This window comes from Nyctereutes procyonoides, unplaced genomic scaffold (genome assembly GCF_905146905.1).
Source record: "Nyctereutes procyonoides isolate TBG_1078 unplaced genomic scaffold, NYPRO_anot_genome, whole genome shotgun sequence".
NCBI classification, from domain to species: Eukaryota; Metazoa; Chordata; class Mammalia; order Carnivora; family Canidae; genus Nyctereutes; species Nyctereutes procyonoides.
This window is the reverse complement of record NW_026575052.1, coordinates 17,393,539-17,402,079: the sequence shown is the minus strand read 5'-3', so window position 1 is coordinate 17,402,079 and position 8,541 is coordinate 17,393,539.

The window sequence follows — 8,541 nt, the reverse complement described above, 5'->3', positions numbered from 1 at the left end:
AGTATCTTCCTGTGGTTTTCACTTGTGTTTTAACGATGACTAATGATGTCAAATGTTCTTTTATATGCTTATTTGTCATCGACATATCTTCTTTGATGAAGTGTCTGTGCAAATGTTTTGCCCATTTGCGGGGGACGGGAGCTGTATTTTTCTTATCACTGAGTTTTCAGGGTTCTAAATATTCTGGATATGTGTGATTTGCAAATATTTTTGCCCAGTCTGTGGCTTGTCTTTCCATTTTTTTTTTAATTTGAGAAAGAGAGAGGGAGATAACATGAAAAGGGTGGGGGAAGAGGCAAAGGGAGAAGCAGACTCCCCACTGAGCAAGGAGCCTGACTTGGGCCTTAATCCTAGGACCCTGGGATCATGACATAAGCCAAAGTCAGCCTTTTAACCGACTGAGCCACCCAGGTGCCCCTGTCTTTCCATTTTTGCAACACCGTCTTTCAAAGAACAGATTTCTCTTAATTTTGATGAAATCCAATTTATTCATTTTCTCTTGTGCGTCATATCCAATTTTTAAAAATTTCTGTGTTGTATCCAAGAAATCTTTGCCTAACCCAAAGCCCACAAAGAATTTCTTCTATGTTTTCTGCTGAAAGTTTTATAGTTTTACATTGTACATTTAAGCCTATGATTCATTTTGAGTCTTATCTTTGGTTTTGTGTTTTGCCTATGGATATCTAATTGCTCCAGTACTATTCCTTGAAAATATTATCCTTTCTCTGCTGAATCACTTTCACATCTTTTCAAAAGTCAATGGAGTAAGTGTGGATCTATTTTTGGAATCTCTTTTCTGTCCCATTGATCTGTGTCTCTTGCAGCCAATGCCATAATCTCCGCTTACTGGACCTTTATCATAAGTCTTGAAGTCAAGTAGTAGAAGTGCTTCAAATGTCCTCTTTTTCTTCAAAGTTGTTTTTTCCATTTTAGGTCATTTGCATTTTTATTTTTATATAAATTTTAGAATTAGGGATGCTTGGGTAGCTCAGCAATTGAGCTTCTGCCTTTGGCTCAGGGTGTGATGCCGGGGTCCTGGGATTGAGTCCCACATCAGATTCCCTGCATGGAGCCTGCTTCTCCTTCTGCCTATGTCTTTGCCTCTCTCACTGTGTCTCTCATGAATAAATAAAAAAAATCTTTTAAAAATAAATAAATAAATTTTAGAATTAGCTCATCAATTTCTATGAACACACACACACACACACACACACACACACAAGCCTGCTGGGGGTTTCATTAGGATTCTGTTGAATCCATGGATGAATTTTAGGAAAATTGACTTGGTAGCAATATTGATCCTCTAATCTAAGAACACGGTATATTTTCCCATTTATTTAGGTCCTTCTTGACTTTCTCTTAGCAAGACTTTGTAGTGTTCAGGGTAGAGGTCTTACACATCTTCTGTCTGATTTATCCCTGAATATTCCATATATTTTATGCTATTGTAAATGATGTCTTTAGTTTCTGATGATCTGTTGTCAGTATGTAGAAATACTCAATTATGATATTTATAATATATATATAATATATACACACACATATATATGTATATATATATATATATATAGAGAGAGAGAGAGAGAGAGAGAGAGAGTATATACATATACTCTACCTGCATTATGATATTTTCCACTCTTGCTGGTGGGAATGGCATTATTCCTGGCTACATGTGAACTCTGAGAATATCTCCCCCCTAATCCTTCCTCAGCCTCGGATCATATCCTCATGTGCATGTATGGATCAGTACTCCATACTCCGCGGCTCCCTCCTCTGGTACTTTGTCCCACAAACTTTCAGTTCTTCACCTGCTTGGACTCCAGCCTGCTCCTTATTTTAGGAAGGCCACTGGGTCTGCCTAGGTTTTCCTTTCCTGCTCTGTGGCCTGGAAACTTTCTCTAGGTGGTAAGCTGGGAAAATTGTAGGGCTGGCCTCCTTTGTTTCCCATCTTGAAGGATCGCTGCCCTTTGTTGCTGGCTGTCCAACGCCTTGGAAATCACTGTTCATATATTTTGTCGTCCAGGTTTCAGTTGTTCCAGATATGAGAGTAAATCTGGCTCTTATTATTCCAGCTCGGCAGAGAGAGAAGTCTTTCCCTTCCAAGTCTGATTTTCTTCCTGCCAAAGTTCATCCTTCCTAAATTCTTTGAACAAAAGTCTGAGATCAGGTTGCCTTATCTCTCAGTCTGTGTCTATCTGAAAATCTCTCTATTTCACATTCACCCTTAAATGTGGGTTAGCTGAATGTAGGATTCTAATTGTTTTTCGGATCACTCTGAAGCTATTATCCCATTGGCATCTACTGTTGCCGATGAGAAATTGGCTTCAGGCAGAATGTCATTCATTTGTAGATAATCTGTTTCCTCTCTGATGGCTTTTCAGATTTTTTTCTTTCTTGTGTTTTTATTTCTCCACAACATGTTCAGGAATGGAATTTTTAAATCCTACTCAGAACTCAGTGTTTTTCAGTTTAGGGGCTCATTTCTATCCATGTATAAAAGATGCTCCATCATTAGTTCTGCAAATGATGCTTCTTCTTATTTCTTCCTTCTGGAGCTACTATTAGATAAATGTTGGAAGCTCTCATTTTTCTCCATCATGTCTTTGAATTTATCTTTCATATTTTTCATTCCTCTATCATATTAGCTGATTTTTACTGAGCACTTACTATGTGCCATAAGAAATATAACTTGTTGGAGCAGTCTGGGGGGCTCAGAGGTTTAGCACCTGCCTTCAGCCCAGAGCATGATCCTGGAGTCCTGGGATGGAATACCAAGTGGGGCTCCCTGCATGGAGCCTGCTCCTCCCTCTGCCTGTGTCTCTGCCTCTCTCTCTCTGTCAAGAATAAATAAATAAAGTCGTAAGAAAAAAAAGAACTGTAACTTGTTGATAAGAACTATATACATTTAATTCTAATAGCAGCATGGGATACCTGGTTGGCTCTGTGGTTGAATGTCTACCTTCGAGATCCCGGGGTCCTGGGACCAAGTTCCACATCAGGGCTTCCGCAGGGAGCCTGCTTCTCCCTCTGCGTATGTCTTGGCCTCTCTCTGTGTCTCTCATGAATAAATAAATAAAATCTTCAAAAAAAGAGAGAGAGAGATTAATCCTAATAGCAGCAGCATGAGGTAAGGACTAGTATACCTCCATTTTATAGATGAGAAAACAGAGACACAAAGAGCTTTAAACATGTGCCTGAGACCTCACACTGAGTAAGTAGCTGAGCTAAAATTTAACCCCAGGTGGGTGACTTCAGAGCCTGTGCTCTCCACTCACATTCTACACCGTGCATTACACTTTCATCTTTTTGTGCTGCTTCCTGGGCTGCATTCTGGGTGGTTCCTTCAGACCAGTTTGACTTTACTGATTCCCTCTCCAGCCTGTGTCTGGTGTGCTTTTCAAAAACATGAGTTGTGTTTTTGATAGTTCATTTCTACTCAGTTTGGTTCTTTTGGTCACAAGCTCCTCTTGCCTTATGCCTTCTGGTCTTCTTTGTATCTTTCTGAAACATACTTTCCGATTGTTCTATTACCTGAATTTTTGGCCTGTGCACCACTCACATATCCTTTCAATACAAACTTGCCATTCGGCCACAAGGGGTACAGTTAGCTGACAACCTTGGCCTTTGGGCTCTGGGCTTCATGTCTTCCGGGTCTGCCTAGACTTCTGAGTTGAGGCTACGCTCTTCATTGGCAGTCCCCCAGCAAAGACTGATTATGAATGAGGTGCTAGAGTCTTGCCCTTTCTTTTTTTTTTCTTTTTTAAGATTTATTTATTTATTTTAGAGAGAGAGAGCACGAACAGGGGGAGGGGCTGAGGGAGAGGGAGAGAGAGAAGCACACACCCTGCTGAGCATGGAGCCCCAGGTGGGGTTCGATCTCACAACCCCAAGATGGTGACCTGAGCCAAAATCAAGAGTCAGACGCTCAACCAACTGAGCCACCTAGGCGCCCCTCTTTGCCATTTCTACTCAACCTGGAACTCTTCCGAGGGATATGGTTTGTTCTGTAGTTGCCCTTGGGGTTAGCCAAGACTTTGTCAGATCTGCATCTCAGTAGAAGTTATCCCCGCCCACCCTCGTTCTTCACAGGCATCACCCATCCCCAAACCCATTGCACTCCCGGCTCCACCCCTTCTTTGACATCCCTGCCTCACTAATAAGGCTTATGAATTACCCAAGTTGTTCTGTCTTCTAACCTTGTCTCCTGGAAGTCTCTCTCTTCTCATACTTTGTAATGTTTTGCTCGTGGGAGTTGTTTTCTCTGGAAGTCCCCTGTGCCCCAGATTGCAGAGAAGTGCCGTGGGGAGTTTCACAAGAAGCTCCATTAGTTTAACGAGTCCCACTGACAAATGTTATTTCCATTTCTTGGCAAGGTTTCCCCCAGCTCCCACTACCACCATTGTACTGTTAATACAAACTGAGTCCTCACACCTGCATTAGTGTGGGCTGGGACTACAGTTACTCCCAGGTGATCCTTCCCACCTACAGATTGTGCACTCAGGTAGGTATTTAAATATACACTAATAATAACTTATCCATCATTTCCATTTAGAGTGGGAGCTGGAAGGGACTTCTGTGCTCCCTGTAGTTCGCCGTGCTTACTGAAAGAAGCCCAAGAACCTACATTAGGTATATATATTCTCTGAACTATATTTGCATATGATTGCTTTCCTTGGTCATCCTGCCTATTTTTTTAACTTTTTATTTTGAAATAATTATAGATCCTCAGGAAGCTGCAGAGAAGCCATAGGTAGCCTTCTTCCCACTTTCTCCCAACCGGGAGTCTATGTTTTCAGCAAGTAGTCAGAGGTAGATGCAGGTTGGTGCAGGTGCTGTCAGGTCCCCACCATAACCCCTGGACTTTCCTGCCAACTGCTAGCAACTGCTGGCATCTGCCCCTACACAGTGACTTGCACCCCAGCTCCCTCACCCCTCATGTGGCTTATGTGTTTTGTACCATTGTCTGGAGTTCCCCTGCTGGGATAAGCAAGCTTTGAGAACCAGCTGTGGTAACTGGCCTACTAGTGTGCTTTTCTTGGATGCTTTGCTGCCTCTCCACTTCCCTCTTCTCTCCCAGTTAGTGGATGCTTCCCCAAATAAGTGAGTTTAGCCCAAGTCCTTGCCACAAGTCCTATCCTGAGCTAGGACAGCTTGTACCAGAAGTGGTGTTCAGAAGCAGATCCTTAGGACAGAATTCTAGAACTGGATCACTTGCCAGTCAATGGCAACAAGACCCCACTGTTGGTAGACCTTGACATGTAGAAGCCCCATTATAAGAACTCTCACTTATGGTGCCTTGGAGGTTGAGCTACAAGTGTAAGGGCGTGTTATGGTTTATCCAGTCTCTCCAATATTTGAGAGGTGGGGGCCAAAAGGAATTAGTATATGTGCTGCTGAAGAGAGCACAGGGGGCAATGAGAATTAAAAGAACTGGTGGGGGCAGCCCGGGTGGCTCAGCGGTTTAACACCACCTTCAATCCAGGGCCTGATCCTGGAGACCCGGCATCGAGTCCCGCTCCCTGCATGGAGCCTTGCTTCTCCCTCTGCCTGTGTCTCTGCTTCTCTCTCTCTCTCTCTCTCTCTCTCTGTCTCTCTCTCTCTCTGTCTCTCATGAATAAATAAATAAAATTTTTTAAAAAGTTACTTAAAAGAACTGGTTGAGTTTGTTGGTTGATAAGAACCACTGATGTGATGAAAGAAGAAAATGATGAGCTCAAACTAGCCAAGACCAGTTGAGGGCGTGGCATAAAAGCCAGAAAACCTCTATGACAGAACCGTCACCTAAGGCAGACAACTTGCAAGAGGATATTTGCCCTTTGTAAGACCTGCTCACACATTGTCTTGTGACTTCTAGCCAATCACCAGGACTGGGTCTCAGCATGGCACCACAGAGGAACTGTTATCTCTCCCTGGAGAAATGGGATTTTTACAAAAAGAATAGTAGGATCTGCCTAAAAGGTGCCATAAGAAATCTGGAGAAAAGAAAAGAAAAGAAGAAAGAAAAGAAAAGAAAAAAGAAAAAAAGAAAACAAAAGATTGGGGGAACATGCCTGGGATTGATACTGAGGGTGTTAACTTGGGAAAGGAAAGGGAATATAGGGCTGGGTTGGGGAAGACTTTGTTGATGTGGAGGCCTCTGGATCTTTCTTCCTTGCAAGGGCATCTTGAGGTAGGATGGCTCCCTGAAACTTGAAAGGGAAAAAAAAGATCAGGGTCCAATCAGGGGACAGAAACCACAGAACTTATTTAAACAGAGTGAATTGAACGTATAGTATTGTGAAGTAGGAATAATGCTATTAATTCGGTAAGTGAAAAGGTAAACAGAGAGAGCACTAAGTTATCACAAAGGTAGCACTTATAGGAGCAGATGCCATGCCTGAGGCTGGTGAAATAAAGCAAGAGGGTAAAGTTACCAAAATCGAAAAGTTTTGAGGAGGGGTTCCAAGAAACTGAAACTCAGACCTCTGAGGAGGGGCACCAGAGTGTTGGGAAAACACACTTCCTATGCTTAAGCTAGTCCTTAGACCAAGGGCCCATTGTTTTAAGGAAAGACTTGGTTCCTTTGAGAAAGGACCATGCAATACCCAGTAAGTATATACAGAACTGATTTCCCCGCTCTTTCCTCAAAGGGATCTATGGCCATTTATTCAAAGTAACTGCACTAAGGGATGCAGATGTTTCTACAGTTCTTTTTTTTTTTTTAAGATTTTATCTATTTATTCGTTATTATTATTTAGGCAGAGACACAGGCAGAGGTAGAAGCAGGCTCCATGCAGGTAGCCTGATGTGGGACCTGATCCTGGGACTCCAGGATCATGCCCTGGGCCTACGGCAGGTGCTAAACCACTGAGCCACCCAGGTGTCCCCTGATGATTCTTTTTTTTTTTTTATAGCGTCTGGGCTGACACTAATACCAGGGCATCCAAGATGCCACTGTGGCCCTCCTGTTAAAATAAGGACATTTGGAAGCAAGAGGATAAATGGAGTCTTGACCGAAGCCCATCCCACAGTTCGGTCCATTGGGTCTGTAGACCCTCCTGTGGTCATTTCCCCATTCCTGAAAATTGGGATGAATAAACTTAGTAGCTGGTAGAAACCTCACATTGGTTTCTTAATCTGTATAGAAAGATCCATAATGGTAGGAAGGTCAAGGAGAAGCATCTAAAATTACATATATACCCCCAGACAAGATAATTAACTAGAAGTACTATTGCAGGGATGCTTGGGTGGTTCAGTGGTTGAATGTCTGCCTTTGGCTCGGGTAGTGGTCCTGGGGTCGTGGGATTGAGTCCTGCATCGGCTCCCAGCAGGGAGCCTGCTTCTCCCTCTGCCTATGTTGTTGCCTCTCTCTGTGTGTCTCTCATAAGGAAAGAAAGAAAAAGAAAGAAAGAGAGAGAGAGAAAGAAGAAAGAAAGAAAGAAAGAAATAAAGAAAGAAAGAAAGAAAGAAAGAAAGAAAGAAAGAAAGAAAGAAAGAAAGAAAAAGAAAGAAAGAGGGATCCCTGGGTGGCGCAGCGGTTTGGCGCCTGCCTTTGTGACCCAGGGCACGATCCTGGAGACCCAGGATCGAATCCCACATCGGGCTCCCGGTGCATGGAGCCTGCTTCTCCCTCTGCCTATGTCTCTGCCTCTCTCTCTCTCTCTCTCTCTCTCTGTGTGTGTGACTATCATAAATAAATAAAATGTTGAAAGAAAGAAAGAAAGAAAGAAAGAAAGAAAGAAAGAAAGAAAGAAAGAAAGAAAGAAATATTGCACTCGGTGGTGAATGGCAGAGATTAGCACTGCCCTTAAAGATTTAAAGAATGTAGGAGTAGTTGTCCCCATGGTATTCCCATTTAATTCAAACTAGGCACTGCAAAAATAAAAATTAAAACAAAACAAATTATGGTAAGTGGTGGTGTACTACAACGGATAGACTTAACAGTAGACTCAATTGTGTTTCTCTTGCCAGATGTGCTGTCTTTACTGAAACAGACCAAGGTAACTTCTGGCACTTGGTATGGAGCAACCATCCTGGCAAATGCATTTTCCTCCCCTCCCTCTCAGTCATTTTCAGGAAGGAAACTCAGAAACAATTTGCATTCACTTGGATGACAGCAGTGTACATTCATGGTTATGCCCCAGGGCTATGTTAACTTTCCTGCTGTGTCACAACAGAGTACCTGGCATTCCTCGGAACCTCATACTGGTTCTGAGAAATACTATGTTGATGAAATCATATTAATCAGACCTGGGGAAGAGGAAGTGATAAGTCCTCTGGATGCCCTCTAATGTACATGTGCAAGAGGGTGGAAAATACAAAGATTCAGGGGTCTGATACAACAGTAGAAATTTTAGGGGTTCAGTGATCTAGGACATGCAGAGCCATTCCCTCCAAAATAATAGACAAGTACCTTGTTTCTCTTACCACCAAGAAAGAGGCACTCGAAGTACCTCTGGATTTTAGAGACAGCTTATATCTCACATGGGAATACTGTTCCAAACCATTTTTAGATGCCATAGCAATAGAGGTATTCATAGGTAAGGACAAATGAAGCCTTTG